Source organism: Lepisosteus platostomus, chromosome 4 (genome assembly GCF_059453375.1).
Source record: "Lepisosteus platostomus isolate fLepPlt1 chromosome 4, fLepPlt1.hap1, whole genome shotgun sequence".
NCBI lineage: Eukaryota > Metazoa > Chordata > Actinopteri > Semionotiformes > Lepisosteidae > Lepisosteus > Lepisosteus platostomus.
This window is the reverse complement of record NC_142614.1, coordinates 2,374,443-2,391,424: the sequence shown is the minus strand read 5'-3', so window position 1 is coordinate 2,391,424 and position 16,982 is coordinate 2,374,443. Positions and strand designations below refer to the sequence as shown.

Below are 16,982 nucleotides of genomic sequence, written 5' to 3'. Positions count from 1 at the left end.
CTCAACAGGCTCCTGGTACCTACTGCACCAACTCCAAATCTGGAAACTAAGTTCTTTTTTGCCTAATGTCAGGCACACTGTCTGATGTATCATTTGCACAATTCTTTGCACAATCCTGTAAATTGCACTATGCACATTGCACTTTATGGACCCTATACCCTGCACCCTGTCAGAAAGGTCTACTGTACATTGTCTATAGCATTGTCTTATCAGTGCCTTGTCTGTATTCACATCGTAGACCTGGAGAGCGATATCTCGCTCCTCTGTATACTTGTATATGGCTGGAATGACAAACCTGAACTTGAACATCCATGCCTCATATCCACTGTACTGGAGTTGTCAGCGTAGCAGTGTTGCACCACCCTGGAGAGACTGATGAGGATCCAGCTCCTCGTGGAAAAGACCGGCTCTGGGAGGCGGGAGGAAACTAAAGGCCCCAGGGACACAGGGAGACCATGCAAACTGCACACAGCAAGCACATCAGCCCAGAATCGAACCTGGGACCCTTCAGTTGTGAGGCAGAAGTGCCAATCACTGCACCTAATACACAGAGCATCAAACATTGACATTTATATTGTAATTGTGTTTTATCTTGCGTATTCTTCTTATTTATTGTTGTTGTCATCCTGTAAAGCGCTTTGAGAAGCCACCTTTAAAGGAACTATATAAAATAAAGTTTATTATTATTATATTATTATTATGATAAGCACAAAATTCCAGTCTTGTCAGGAAGAATGAAACAACCACTGAAAATGCCACACTCTTGTTTTCTCCATTTTGAAAGTTATCCTCTCTGAAAGCCATTCTAAACCAGTTGCTTTCCACTGCAGGGGGGGCAACATGTTCATGATATTAGTGCGGTGGCATTTTTTTTTCTAAAAACAAAACTTTTTATTGAATTTTTCTGAACGGCTCCAATTCTCTCCAATTCCCTCTAGCCTTGCGACATCATGGGAAGTCCGAATGTCCGTTCCTTGGGGGGGGTACAGGAGCAGGAGAAGTGTTGGCATTCCAAGCATAAACACCACCACGCCATCAGACCTACAATCTGGAAAGCCTGCGAGCTTCGCAAGAGGCTTGTGGCCGTACAAGAGTCCAGGAGTCTCACAAACAGGCAATGAACACACAAACACAGGGGCCTGGAGACTCACGGATTCCCTTTTTATTTGAACTAAAAATGCAGTTGCTAAACACCGTCGGCGTAGCAAAGGGGGGCAAAGCACCCTCTCATTCCTGCACAAAGAACCACAAGGAACGCCATCTTCCTGGAAGCTCAGCACCACCATGCAGTTTATCCGAAGGCAATACAAAGTTAATTTGTTTCAGATTCTTCAGGAAACAGCCGCTTGCTGATATAAATTCCTGCCATTTAGAACAACTCATTACACTCAATTAGACTGATATGACATAATTCCCAACTATTTGGCCAGACTAGCTACCAGCCGTCTTTTATCACAGGATGTGCTATCAGAGGGAACAATCTACAAAAGGATTCTGTGAGGGGGGTTTGGGCAATTTTTTATGTAATCTAACGCAATCATGAGGTTCATGGGTATCTTAGCACACAGAAAACTGGATTTTTCTCAGTATTCTGAAATCTTACAGGCTCTGGGTGCTTCCCAGGTTCTCCACATTCCGCCTTGTCAAGTGTTCATTAACACTGACAGGTCGGTAATTAATGGAGATTTCATGGCAAATGTTTTTTTTCTCAGCCCTGGTCAGAGAGTGGGAGCCAAGCCAGAAGCGGCAACTTATAATTAAAACTTAACACAGCTTTATTTTGTCATGAATAAAAAGGGCTTGTCATTGATTTCCACTTACGTCTGAAGTACTGGAGGCGAGTTTGCATGTCGACAAGCTAAACGCATTCCACATGAAGTAAACAACAGCACAAACAGCACAGCTCTTGCCTAGGTCTCTTGCCAAGGTCTAGACCCTGTCCAAATAACTTCAGTGTCTTTACTGCTTTCACACTGCTCTCCCTGAAGCAGTGATAGAACAGTACTGGGCTTTTACCACAATCTCACCAGGCTGTGCTGAACTGTACTGGGCTTTTACCACAATCTCACCAGGCCTTGTTGACTGCACTTTGACCTCACCGGGCTGTACTGCACTGTACTTAATTTTTAACATGAGTTTACGGTGTTTCAGGACACTTCAATCTGCTCTGACCACGGGGTACACATTAAGGAGGGTTTGTTGTGGGGCTTGTGTGCGACACCAGACGGGCAGTCAGGGCAGGGGTGGCATTGCGTCTGTCAACACAGACAACAGGACGCGCTCCCGGTCCCAGAGGAAACGTGTCCACAGGAAGGCCTCGCTTCCCCAGGCTGACCCTGGTGCGGCAGCCAGGCTTTTTATAGACCACTTGAGAGTGACAGGAAGATGCAGAAAAGACCCCCTCTTCCCCACAGGCCCGAGCCCCAAACTGAACACCTCAAAACTTAATCCAGTCCCACCACACCTCCCTCACTTCCCCTCTCCAGAAGCCCTGTTGTTTCAACAGCGTGTGAGAAAACAAGCACGGCAGCCTGATTTGCCAGCCTTCCTGCACTTGTTTTGTCTGTTGTTGTTGATATTGTTATTTATCTGTCCGGTCAACAGAAGTCGGAAATGCCGACTAAAGTCAGAAAACAACCCCTGGCTCTTCCTCCGTGGCAGAAACACAAAGGAACGGGTCTGATGGAAGAGCACTGAGCCAGCGGCGGCTCAATTAGCAGAGCCGGGCGGCCTGCGATAACAGAAACGCTGTCTGAGACTGCTTCCTCTTGTTTTCTCTTCGCTCTCACAAGCAAGAAGAGACGGGGAGATCGGCTGACGATTCCTGCCGTTTCACTGGCCGTTCGATTCAGAACTTCACAACGAGCTTATTGGAAGATATCGGCCGCAAGCTTCAGAACAGACGGCTCTGGAATTGCTGCCTTGAGGATTTTACAGGTGTACACATGGCTCTGAAAACAGCAAGATGAAAGGGAGGAAGAGCAGCAAGAATGTGCATGTGCATCTAATAGCTTACTCTCCCCGATCAGTTTGTTGACACTCATCCCTTAGACTTGTGGGATGCCACACAGGTCAAATCCGGGTTAGTCACTGGCACTGCAGTGAGATGCTGGATTTGCACTGGAAGTCAGTCTATGCAGCAAGCGATTGGCTCATCAGGAAAACACTGCAGTGTCGGAATACACAACGAGAAGGAAATGGAGTAACCGGAAAGTTCAGATGTTGCCGGAAATCCAAACTGCCAGTCTAGAACATAAAAAACATACAATCGTGCTATAATCACACTATAATTGTGCACGGGGCCTGAAACTACACCCCTGAAAGATTTACGTGACATTGTTCGACTTAATTTCATTCTCATTTTTTTTGTTTGGAAACAATGACTTCTGGCAGCATGGTGGTAGACATTTTAGGATTATGTCTGTATTTGCAGAATTCATGTTTCATAATGTAATCAGATAAGAGAGGAGGGGGCCCTTTTGGTCTTAAAAGAAACATGGCTGGCAGCATGTTCCAGACCTCCACACGCAGCTAAATGCTGAATTTTGTCCCGTCTTTCTGAATTTCTTCTGCAGCTTCTATAGCATTCAATAATCTTGCTGTTCCAGTATCACCTGTGCATTTCACTAGTTCACAGACTATACCAGGGTCTATATCTGTAATGTACATTGGGAAGAGCAGTGGTCTAAGTCTCATCATGACAATGATATTGAAGAGAGGGAATCCAAAAATTAACTTTTCAGTCTCTGAACTCCCTTTCTTGGCAGATGACAAAGGAATTACAGTGAACCTGTAACGAACAGTTCTTTCCGGACCCTATGCGGACGACACAATCCGACGGAGTGGGGAAACACTAGGGAAACGTCATGCAGGAATACGGGGCAGAAGACAGGGGGGCGTGTCCAAGGTGCGCTGGTGCACGGGGGGGTGTGGCCGAGGCGAACAATCCGAGAGAGTAGTCCTTTGGGAATATCCAAAAACACACGAGAAAGTCCAAAACCAGGAGATCCATCAAACACGAAGTTAAAACCACGAAGACCAGGTCGGAACCGGCGGACAGGGAACAGGAACGGGAACAGAGGTTAAAACCTTAACGGGACCAGGCGCTTCCAGGTCCCGGACTCGCAAGATACGGAAATCAGATGCAGAGCCCGGATGGGCGTCAGCGCCTGGCTTTTAAGGTGGGCTGGGAATAGGGAACAGGTGCAGAGAATAAAGTCTTGAGTGATAGGGCTGGAGCACCCTTAAGGAGGGGGAACTATAATCGTGACAGAACCCACATGTATTTGGCTGCCAGGCCCATGTTGGCAGTATCATAGGGTCCTGTTCTGCTGCTCTCTGTCAGCATTGTGCTTGTCTGCATCCTCAAAACAGCTCCTCCTCACAACACACCTGATATTGCGTAAAACAATATTATAGCTGGAGAGCTTCCCCACGAGAGGGCTCATCTGGGTCACCAGTAGTTTAAATGTTCTGTGAACCACACTGATCCCTTCGTAAAGGACTTTACCCACATGACTCGGCGGCTTGGTGCTCCAGACTCCCACAATCCTCTGTGTAAGAAAGCGCCTCCTGTCTCTACCGGCCCTAAACCTGATATCCCCCGCTGTCCCCAGCCCTTGTGAAGCTGCGGATCCCGAAGAACAGTCACCCAGAATCCACTCCATCCAGGAAGCTCATGGGGCTGCTGGACGTGACCGGGGCCCCACCACCCATCTCAGCCCCAGGGCAGCAAGAAGTTGAATCCTGGAGTCCCAGAGAGACACCGAGTCACCAGGGGAAACCTGCGACCGCCATCCCGTTTGTCCCTTCTTGAGCGAGAAGCTCTCAGGTCTGGCTGTTTTTCTTTTCTGAAAAACAAGTTCAAGACTTTCTTCCTGTACACAGGCGACCTGCGGGGAGATCGGTCGGAGTCTTGAGGTTCTGCCTGCACTGATCTCAGCTTTAAGCACAGAACAGTGAAACAAAAAGCAACGAAATCCAGGCAAGGGAGAGAAAGTCACTGGGCCCTTCCAGGTAACTGATAATTCGCTGATCTGAGGATCTTGCCCAGCCTTTTTATGAAGGATCTCACTTACAAATCATAGACTGAAGGGCCTTTGCTAGTTACCTAAGTCCTATTCTATAGTCTTAAGTACTCCAGAACCTTAAATGAGCAGAAACAATGTCACAAAACAATGTCACAAGGGGGAATTTTAATGTCTCTCCTGCACTCACAGATCCAGGAGCAATTCACCTCATTCCATCCTAATCTCTCAGTCCTCTGCGTTTTCCACGACCCCCAGCTCTCTCCTCTATCGCCAGTCATCTCCGCGTTGTTAATTTTCAATCTGCTTCCTGTTTTGCTTGAGAATTCATAGGCCATCCCAGCCGCAGGAAGTTGAAGGACTAGGGTTTGTCACAAAGCTGTTTGTTCCTTGAGGTGGTTGTTTTTTTCTTTGCAAGTGTGTATGTAAGTGTGCACGTACATTGTGTGTATGCAAGTGTGTGCGTACGTGCATGTGTGTATGTGTAAGTGTGCAAGTATGCATGTCAGTGTGCGTGTGTGTGAATGTAAGACTGTGGGTATGCATGTGTGCATAAGTCACACTTTGAAACTGGTGGGGGGCAGGAACTGAAGGCTCAGGTATTGCATTCTTCACAAAGTTAAGTTTTTGTCTGTTAAAAAGAAGACAGTATTTCCGACATCACACCCAAACAGACCTGCCTTCTTAAGCATATCATTTATATAAGTCAGACCATCACACACAGCCAGATAGGGTCTTTAAAATAAAAACAACTGCTACCAAATGGACACTGTGCACTCTGTGTCTGTATACTCACCTGCAGATGTCAGTCTGCTCATCCTTGGCATTCCTGCCCTCGAATTTTTCTTTCCAGTGAGTGTTATGGTCCACACATCTCACAAGGTAAGGCTGTATATATACTGAAGGCTACAGCAGTTTGGAGGAGTAGTTAGGGGACCTGAACCAGAGGGATGTGGGTTTAACCCTGTATCCCTGAGCAAGGTACTACACTCGTTTTGCTGTAGCTCTTGTCCTGCCGTGTACTTGGCCCCCGAGAGAGAGAGAAAGACTGTCCTTATTTCCCTCGAGGGGCAATTAGTTAGGTCATCACCGTTAATGAACATTTATTCTCAACTTGCGTATCTGGTTAATTATAACCGGATGCCTGGTCTGACCTGGATAAAGATGTCCAGAGCCGTAAGGATTGCCGGCCAGGTAGAGACCATATCTGACGCTACACCACATAGCAGCTCAAGGGCTTCCGCCTGAACCGCTGAGAGAGCCCCAGAGCTGAGCTCCGTCCCCCCATCAGAAAGCACCGCTGACTCAGGATACACTCATTGGGATGAATTCCCCCTCCTTCCTTTCCTGTTTATCCCCGAGTGGGCCTTCGAGAGAAGGGATGGGGGTGGGCATCTGAAAACATGAGAAAATGTAACCCTCTCCTCCCTGCTCTGGAGCGAGAGCAAGGATCCCAGGATCCCTGAGGGGGGCAGAGAGTGCCCAGAAACAAGCAGTTACCTGTGCAGACTGAAGAGCCATCATTCTGGTCCTGTTTCTTGCATCTTTCATAACAACACAAGAAAGGATACACAAAGAGAGGAGCCAGTCTGGTAGTGGGTAGCAAATTAATCCGAGAATATCATCCAGCCACATAGTTGGGCAGCTTGTTCCACACTCCCTCAACTCTTTGTGAAAGAACTGTCTCCTGTTCTCAGTTTTAAATGCACTTTTATTTGCAGGTTCCTCCTTTCAAACTCGTGTTGAAGCTGTGGAGTGGAAGTCAGCTCACAGCACGGCCTGCCTCCTCAGAAGTGGAGAGATGGCTGTCCTGTGTCTTCTGGAGTGCACAAATATACCTTCCACCACTTCAATAAATGAAGTGAATCCCCTCACGGCAACTATTTCTGCGTTATTTTGGGTAGAGCCGCTTCATCTATCTCAGAAAAGCACCTACAAAGCTTCGGAAAAACAGCATTGACCATTCCTTGGCCCTGACAGGCCATCGCTCTCTGCTTTGTCCACAACACAGCACCTCCGCCATCTCTGAGCAAGAACATACTCCCTCCCCAACTCTACAAATGCGCTAATGTGACCTTACATTATTTTCAGGCAGTTTCCTGAATAAGGGGTGCAGTGCTCAGCTCTCAGCTGGCGTTTGAAAAGTCCAGACCATCTCCAGTGCGAACAAGCATGCATCGGTGTGTGAGGCAGGAGACAGCTGTGCCCCGTGAGTGCGAGTAACCTGCAGCTCCTTCACCGCCTTGACTCAGCTGATGTAGGGGGCAGTCACGAGACACCAAAGGGGAGGGGAAGGGACTGCAGGAACGCTCAGCACCGCCCTGGGAGCAGGCTCGGCGGGAGTCTGGATCAGGCTACTCGAGTGCAAAGAACGCAGCTCAAGAGGAAGGCACCTGCGCCGTTTTAGAGCAAGCATTCCTGCTCAGAGAGGGCTAGGACAGGGCGTGCGCCACCCTCACTGCCCTTCGCAGGGCGAGCCCCCCTCGCTGGCGCGAGACCACATCTTGTAGATCGCGAGCAGCCATCTAGATTACCATCAGTGCATTTACTCTGGACTTTCATATTGGACCAGCCAATTATAACAGAAGGAAATGAAGATAAAGAAGAAAGGTTATTTCGCAAAATTGTTTTCTTTAAATCAAGGCATTGAAGGCAAATGAACTTAAAAACAAATCGCTTGTTGAGCAGGTCAATTTCCTTGAAAGGACTCAAATGCTTTAAAACAGATAAATACTCGTTTTGGCTCGTCAAAGCCCTTGTTTTTCTTTTTCTTCCACGTACTCGACCCCCCGGTAATAAATTACTTCCCCTGACTCTTGACGACAGTTGGCAGCTTAGCGCCCCCCAGTGTGGGGTCAGAGGTCAGAGAGCTCCCAGTCAGCACCAGCCTGACGAATCGCGAGGCAGACAGAAGCCACAGAGAGCCAGCTGTCCAGTTCCTACAGGAATGCCACACTGAGGACCAACTTCTTGAAATCCACTTAAAACAGTAGCTGCTAGTGTTTCTTTCCATCTCTCAGTTCTGGTTTTGCTTCCTCAGAGAAAATTCTGAGCAACAAGATTTGCCAGAGGCACAATAAGGTAATAATATCTGGTAGGAAAACAATTTATTTGTTCACTGATGTTCACAGGAAATTCATGTAAGATCTCCACCTAGATAAGCAAAAATTAGAGCCTTCCCTTTCACAATAAGTACAGTACATTAGTTTCATTTTCTACATATGTTGAGAGTTAGACTCATAACAGATCGTTACAGGAACAGTTAGAACCAACGATCAGTTTCATTTGTAGTTATTTTAGGATGGGTTAATCCACACTCCCACCTGTTTATTACCAGTTTCCCATTTCCTCCAATGTGTGAAAACTCTTTAGCTGTACAGCCCATGCCTTGCTCTGCATCTACCCATCTCTATCCTTGCCCATCCAGTTATTCCTCCAGTCCAGGGGTCCTGCAGTGAGCTGGACAGTGATGACCACGTGTGGACAGCAAGCAAAGAGGACAGGGAGATAGGGGAGGAGTGGGTTCCCAGGAAGGAGAGGTATAAGGGGGTGAAAGGCAAGGTCACTCTGTTAGCCTTTCCTAATGGCTTTCACAGAGACAAACAGGGGATTTAATCCTGGTAATCCGAACCGCCGGGTTAACTGAGCCCATAAAGAAGGGGATTAGTCTGGTAAAGTGAACCGAGGGAGGATGGTGGGAAACCACATTTTTATTGGGACAGTAGGGGGGTGTCGAAAATGTACCGTTGCTCTTTTAAAAAATGTGGGTGGTCCCTCTTGAGAAGACAGAAGCCTCCATGACCATAGTAAAAGACAGGCAAAGGACAGAGAAGACCAAATACGAAGAGCTGATGAGAGTGCCAAACATTTCTACAGACCGCTGAAAGGGCTTTCCTTTTTTTCCTCAAAATCCCTCATATCACATTTAAATTTTTTAAATTTTTGGAATTGATTGTAATAGAGGAATGATTGGGTTGGCTGTTTTAAATAAATCGCCATTATGCATGAGCTTCTCTAACCCAATATACACTTGGCACTGACACATTTTAAAACACTATCTGCAATGCAGTTTTTTTTTATGTGGAGCTCCTCAGCTCAAGCTCAAACTTGGCAGCATGTCTTCAGCAAGGCTGGGGGAACCCCAGACAGCCCTTTTAAAAAGTTAATGTTAATCCACGGACAAGAAGCAGCGCAGTACATTCAGATCAGCTCCCTTGCATTCTTGCACACCAGAAGCACAGAAAAAAATGGGCAGGTGATTTAGGAGAAACATCAAGTTTCATGGACGAATTCCATCAGGGAAAAAGTAGTAAAGAGTCCCGGTTCCACTAAATCAAGCCCAGCATCTAGCATTCTTTCCTCCTCTGAACAATATACTGTACAGCACAGGATGTCCTCAGGGGCTCTGCTGCAACTCCACAGCGCAGATTCGGAAGGCAGGGTGAGCTGCCCCAGCGGTCCGGGCCTCACTGCCACGCCTCAGAGCGCACTGAAGTTCCCACTCCTCCTCTCCCCGTCCAGACCATGCATGGCCATTTTCTGGCGGGATTTCAGCTCTGCCCAGACCATCCATTCTACATTAAAGGCAGGGAGAAATAAGTTTCAGATTCTGTTTTGATCAGCACACAGCGCAGGACTCCTAGTGCATGGGCAGTTTGTCAGAGATCTGATAAGAACAACATGAACAAATAAGGACAAAATATGGATCAAAAGCGGAGTGAAAGCATAACGGGGTGATAAAGAACAGGAAGCAGGAAGTCGGTGTTTAAATTATGAAGGAACCCCATAAGTTCACCTGACCCAAGCAGGGGAGAGAGCTTTATAGCTATCCACAGGGGTGAGGCCAACGGCTCTTTTCGTGGTAAAACAGCGGTATTTCCGCTTAGAGGGGCAGTGCAAGGATAAGAACTCGACCCGGGACACTCAGGGTAGAGGGGAGGGGGGTTTCTGACAAACTACAAGAAAAGGAAAAGCCACCGATTGCGATACTGAAAGTAACAGAAACTCACGCCACATGGGACGCAAGGTCAGGACGGTGGGAATGGCAACATCCCCAATTCCTGTAAGTGAGAGAGCCAGACACGCAGCGCTCGACTGAGGAGCGCCTATCTCACTCCTGCACTGATCTTTCGCTTACTGGGTCGGCTCTCTCCTCCGGGGGACAGCTGCGCCCCTAAACGTGACCGGTTTCACCCAGCCGCCGGCAGGTAAGAGGCGAGCCTGAGCTGGGAACAACAGGAAAGGCTGTACCGCACTCTCAGGGCCCCGCGGAGACAATCTGACCAGGAAGGCTGGAGGAGAGGGATTGTCCTATTACAGATGCCAGTCTGACAAATCCCTCCAGCCTGCCCACCATTTAAGAGCACACTCCTGAATATAACGGAATTTCTTTAAAAAAACAGTGACAAGGGGTGGAAGAAAAAGCTGAAGTGTGATAGAATTCAGTCCCTGCTTGTATCACGTCGCGCTTGGAAATAGTAGAGTGCTGCTAAAGCTCCCTGAATTGTTTTCTGTCCGATGTAGGCTTGGCCTTTGAAGTTGCAGTTCTTTCCTCTCTCTCCCACTATAAAGGACCGTGCAGGCCTGGGAAAGTGTTGTGTTAAAGGAGAACGTAGTAGTCACTTTCCTTTGATGTGGATGAGAGGTAATTTACCACACAACACCTCCCCCCCCCAAAAAAAGGACTCAATCAGCCACTGGATAGCAGCTCTTGCGCCTGTTTGATTCTGGGAGCTACAGAGTGAGACTTGGCAGGAAGGTGCTGATAACAGGCAGAAGCACACTTCCTTTCACTCCCCAACCTCGCACACCTATCTTGGGCACACTTCTCATCCTGCTCCTCTGCATTTCGTTTCTTTACGAGCCCTGAAACACCTTTGCCCCCCCACACCTTGAAACTGCTTGACGCAGGAGGTGCTGGGATGGGAATGCCCATCACATGGGTTTTCCAGGGCCGGAATGAACAAAGCCTGGTCAGCTGGTCACAGTTTTGGATTTGGTTTGTTCTCGAGGGAAAAGCCACAATTAGCATCCGCAGAGAAGACAATCATTTTTACTCTGACACATAATCAGTCACTAATTTTAGCCTTATGGAGAAGGGGACTGACTCATTACAGGGCATTTCGTGGGTGAGTGCAACTGTGTGATCCTGCCATACTTTCATTATATGTACACTGCACATTTAAAATAAAAGTACACAATGGGACAAAAAGCACAAGACCATAAATCCTGAGCCAGTTCTCTGAACAGCAATCTGAAGCTCCTCTTCCACCACACAAAGGTACACAGAACCCAAACGCTGGACAATTTGGTGAGAAAGGAGTGGGCAGATTAAGATAAACCAATTCATGTTCTCAGCTGATCTAAAAAACGTTTGGACTGCAGTGCAGTGTGAAGTACAGGGTAAGGCAGCTAGGCGTCTCACCTGGAAGGTTTTGCCTTCTTTTTTTCTCATCCCAATCTCTCACAGCAACAGGTAATGCAGACAGGCATGACACAAGGCAGCAGGGGCTCTGAAGGCCGGTGCCCCAGGGGTAGGAACATTTTAATGTTTACTATCCAGCGACGGTCTGCTGTTTTGCATAAACAAATGTTTTGCTGATACAGTAAGTCCCGTTCTTTTTTTTTTAAAGAAAAGAAAAGGGAGTCATTGACGGTACTGGTTTATGACTTACAGTACTGGCGTGATCTGTTTTTCTAAAACAAATATGGAAAGGACAGACAGATGACGTTTCGCGCCCTCCCTGCTCGGAGGCATTTGCCTGGGAAATGAAGGAGCGTGGTCTCGAGGAGTCCTGGGACTGCTGGCTCCTCGTGGTGGAAGGACTGGCTCTCGCTGCGCCAGGCTGGAGGTCTTTGAGCCCAGGCACACTTTCACAAGTGGCTGCTAAGTCCCCCGTCTTCAGCCCCCCCAGCTGGGCCTGCCTCCAGCGGAGGGGGGGCGAACGTGCCCACACCTGGTCACCTCCCTGTGGTGCCTCTTTGGGCCTCTTTGAAGTGGACAAAGTGTGCCAGTATGCCACTGCCCTGACGGCACACTTATCCCACCCTGTCAGGAAGAGCCAGACTGACTTTGAACTGTGACAGGCAGAATCCACCCCCCCCCCCCCCGTCAGCGCGGGAACGTCCTGTTCGCTCCCTGGCAGCGAGACAAATGATCACAGTGCTGCAGAAATGTCTCTGATCGCCGTCTCATGTCTTGGTCACTTTTTTTTTTAAGACCTGGAGTGTTCAGACACACAGTTCAGTCACATTGCTAAACTCTTGAGTCCTACATGAAATAAAATGATTTTTTTTCTTAGATGAGACAAAATGAAACTCTGCACATTTGGGAGCATGCACTTAGCAAAGCAATCAGCAATGGCACTGTTCGGTGAAACTGTGGTCCGGTACAGTGACGTTTTGTGTGAAAGGCTGAGAGGCTTTGCTGGTTTCGCCCGAGAGACTATTACGATGGCATGATTTGGTTTAGTTCAGTCCTGCTTTAAAAGACTTTCTTGAAAAAAAATCACTTTGTGGTACATGCCTAGTTTAAGGATCAATGTGTCCTTCACCCACTTCATTTTCCACAGACTCGCTGTAGGAAAGTCCTGGAACTGACTACGTCGCTCCTGAAATTGTGGCATTAAAGATCTTGACTTAGGGAGCCCCTGGAGAATGTTAATTTAAAAAAAAGAATATCTGGCACACCGCAGTCTTCATGAAGAGCCCTCCTGTGTCTCAGCGCCCACGGGTTTCTCCGAGGGGATCCATTTGCCATTTTTGCTGTCCTGGCTAACCTGACCAGCTCTGTAGCTCCTCCCTAAACCCTCTTCCCTGCTCCCCCCCCGCTGCCGAAGGCTCAGGCTCCATCCAGAAATCATTTCAATCTCGCCAGACCTTGTACAGGAAATGACCTTTGACACTGGCGTGTGGACTATTGGAGGCTCTTTTCCAAAACACTGCAATAGGAAAAGGAGAAACAGAAAAAATGAGAGAAACTCATCTCTGAAGTCCTTCCTGATAACATATAGGGTGAAGTAATAGATGGCAAAATGAAACAGGGCTATTGGTGACCTTTTGAGTTCTGGGGTATTTTTGTTATGTTTATTTAGCACAAGATGTTGTTGTTGTTTTTGCTTGTTTCGTACGCTATGGTAGTTTCCAAAAATCATTGTCTCTACCCAAATGACACATTGCACCCTTCTACTCTAAAAGTACCTTGATTGCTGGAGATCATTTCTGGAAACAGTCAACGCAAGAACAATTGTGCCTAAAAAATGCCATAAAAGGCTGACTTGGTGACTGGCGCGCTTCTAAATAATTGTCTTTTTCCGACAATTCCGTAGAACAGTGACAAAACCCTGCCGTGAGGTCATTCAGAACAGATCCCGAAAGCAGGGAACAGCGGTGAGCGCATTGCTGCAGATTGTATCACCCAGAACCCGAATGAGACCTGCTTCCTTCCTCCTGCCGTATTCCCACAGTTCAGCTCCATTGTGAGATGGAGCAGCCCCTCACCAGCGCTTTTCAGAAGCAAGGCTGGGCTCGTCACTTGCAAACCAGCGGCTGGTTCCGTTTTTCTTTCTTCCCTGCTTTTCTGGAAAGCCCAGCGGTTCCCCTTCGAAGCGAACAGTGGCTTTTTTTGCGCGGTGGGAGGGTTTCGCTAGGCGCGGGACCCGTGGGAAAAACATTACCTCAAGGCGGAGACGCACTAAATCACAGAAAGATAGAGCCTCTCTCTGGTGTCTTGTTTCCATGCTGTAAATTTTCCCAAAAAGCAAAACGAAAGAAGCCTTCATGCACTCGCCCCGATCGCCAGCTTCCCCTTCGCGGCTCTCCGGACAGCTCGCGCTCTGAGCGGTCTCCCGTCACTGTCTCTACAGGGACCAGCCTGGTGCCACAGCCCGGGCAGCTCACCAGCCAGCCCCCGCCACCGTCGGCTTTCTGAACATCCAGAAGAATGTTGTATAGACACGTCACATCAAAAGACAGAGCAATTTCAAGGGAACTGGAAATGGCATCCTATTTCCAGTCTGCCTACAGCTCTCTTATCCTGATTTCACTGAGAAAACTGCTTGCAAAGCTATAAGCAAACAAACTATCCACAAGCTTTCTTCAGAGAATGGTTCACTCAAGGTGACCGGCACAGCCTGTAGACTTTCTGGGATACAGGTGGCCACCCTTGACTTAAAACACTGCTTTCCACCTTGCTAACAAAATATTTAAGAAACATGGCATGTTCACACGTAGTGGGGAAGTAAATTAAGGTTGCACAGTGACCTGAAGCTTACTGCAGAATCAACACACAGTACTACATCCAGATTTCTCACGAACAATAGCTCTCATTCATAAAAAATTGAATTCTGAACTAAAAGAAGGGTTTTGCAGAAAACGCATTGTACTGATGTATACTAAACTCTTTCTTATTCACTTACTTAAATTAATACAGCTGGACAGTAAATCAGAAGATGCTGTAGGAAAAAAAAACATTCATTGTGTTCCAGTAAGAAAACTGTTAAAACATTTGACATTTGAAAGATTTGAAAAAAGTGTGAAAAGGGATTGCAGGCTTTTTACACAACATGTTTTCTACTTCAGTGGTTAAGCAGCAGTTGAACTGAATGCACTCAAATGCAACTGCAGATGTGACAGCGCTCTCAAAGGGTATTATCGGAGAAATACTGAGGTTGTATTCTACCAAAAAAAAAAACAGGAAAATAAATCTGTTCTGTTCCCACAGTTACGTGCCTTACAAAGAAAACAACCTGAAGACACAATTCAGGCAGCTTGTGTTCGGACAGGTTTAGTACTTTTTAAACTGCAACCAAGGAAAAAAAAGTAAAGAGTGATTTTGAAATAAGAGTACTGCAAATATTACAAACTAGGAAGAGAGAAGCCTCATAATAATCAACATATTGACACTGGCTCTCCTGCTACTGAACGTACCTCGCGGTGTGATTACGACAGATCTCTTTCTTTGGTCCTTTCTATTTACCTTACTTATCCAGTTTGGGTTAAAAAACAAAAGGTGTTTTTGAACGGGTGCTAAGCATTTGTGAAAGTTCAAGAAGTAAAGGGCAGAGTGAATTTCCCTTGGTCAGCCCTGTCCACACTGTTATTGTGGTTAAAGCGACAGAAGAACCCTTGGTCTGGATCTCTGTGCCTCCCTGGATGCACCGCGAGAAGAAAGAGCCTCTTATTGGCGAGTCAAAGTGAAAACCAACTGCTGGAAAATTAAGAAATGTACTGCGACCCAGGCGGGAGAGTGAGAGGGCTGGAGGTGCACAGCAGAGGGTGAGACAAAGATGGAGGGGGGTGTTTAAAAAGGCACAGGCACCTCCAGTAACCCGTGACAGAACAGCAACCAATCAGCACAAATATCACAAGAATGCACCCAACCTTTCAATCACGAGCACCCACAACCCTTTCTGGAAACACAGAAATGTACCACGGTTGTTTCTGATGCCCACAGTCACCACATGGCCTTTTGTCGGGGCAAGGAGGTACATTTCCTTACAGAAGGAGGGAAGTTACGTTATTATGAACACATCTACTGTGCTACGCCCACCAAAATAAAGAGCCTTTCTTTTCCCTTCTGAGCCACTTGGCAGGCCATGTGTAGTCCAGGCTCAAGGCTGGTGCTGTGAGAAACCCACTGGATTTCTTTTCAACGATTTATTATTGGCCAACTGCATCTGCTCCAGGCACTCGAACAATATTTGATCAGGCCTACAGGATATTCGGAAACCCTCACGGGATCGGGGCGCAGCCAACAGTAAGGGATGCCGGAAAACCAAACGGCACCAGCAGAAAATGAGAGAAAATACTCGACGGTTTTGAGCCGAGTTTGCTTGGCTGGCGCCCAGAAATGGGACCCCCTTGCAGGGCAGGACTAGGGGGTGGTACTGCGGTTTCCCTCCTTCCTGCAAAAGTCTGACCGAATAATTAACAATCACAACTCAGGAAATCACGAAATCATGAAAATGAATTAAACCCGGCACCGCGCCTCATTCATTCCACATCGACTGTGGTGTTCAAGAGTTACAGACTCTGTACATCCGCCAGCGCAATCAGAGAGAAGCCGTCAGACTGACCAAGCACAGAGGCTACAGTACAAGTACACACGAAGGGCACATGGGCACTGATCTCGGTTTTTGTTATGTCACCTGTTGTACCGGCCATAGTATTAGGATCCTCGCAAAACTTCGTCAGGTTGTTAATTCCAATGCTGCACTTAGGAATTGGGTGAAAACATCAAAGGTATTTTAAACGTGGATCTTAACGCAATTCTGTGAACCTAAAACCGACCACTGCCCAAATCTGACAAATACGTTCGCCAGCGCCTTCTAATTGAAAAAGGGTGGGTTTTTTTCCTATAACTTAATAAGTGTATAATAATTATACGACTGCGGATAAAACAATGTTATGCGTGATTATAAACAGTGTTACAGCAAATGCTGTAGCGCTGTATTTAGTTGCGGTCAAACAATAAAGTAACTTAAAAAAATATTTTAAACTTTATTTCAGTCTAAGCTGTCCGTTAAGTAATTTATTATCTGTGAGTGGAACTGGGTTCGTTCAGTGCTAAACATATACCTTTACGGTTTGTTTTAGAAAAAAATATTTTCTAAAAGGAAAAGACCAAACCGAATCTGTTGATGGGGGTAAATTAATTGATCTTTCAGACAAAATAGTGGTAAAAATTCGCTCACCGTGAGCAACGGCTGACGTCCAGGTGTTTTTGGCGTCTTTCATTTTTTTAACTTTACTTTTATTTTTCTTGGTCCCAAAATTGGACATCGGCGAAGTAAAATAATAATAATAATAATTAATAATAATTGCTTACACTTATATAGCGCTTTTCTGGACACTCCACTCAAAGCGCTTTACAGGTAATGGGGACTCCCCTCCACCACCACCAATGTGCAGCATCCACCTGGATGATGCGACGGCAGCCATAGTGCGCCAGAACGC

General features: G+C 46.9%; 1 long non-coding RNA gene across 2 annotated transcripts; it reads right to left on the bottom strand.

The window, feature by feature from the left end:
- Positions 1-568: 568 nt before the first annotated feature.
- On the bottom strand, positions 569-16,822 carry LOC148672108 (uncharacterized). 2 transcript variants are annotated; one of them, XR_015935651.1, is made up of 4 exons: positions 16,721-16,822; positions 11,452-12,967; positions 5,824-9,601; positions 569-4,850 (listed from the first exon to the last, which is right to left on the bottom strand). It is a non-coding gene; the product is annotated as an uncharacterized LOC148672108 (long non-coding RNA). The 2 variants fall into 2 exon arrangements; XR_015935650.1 differs by lacking the exon at positions 16,721-16,822 and having other exon boundaries at positions 11,452-14,143.
- Between the last annotated feature and the right edge of the window lie 160 nt (positions 16,823-16,982).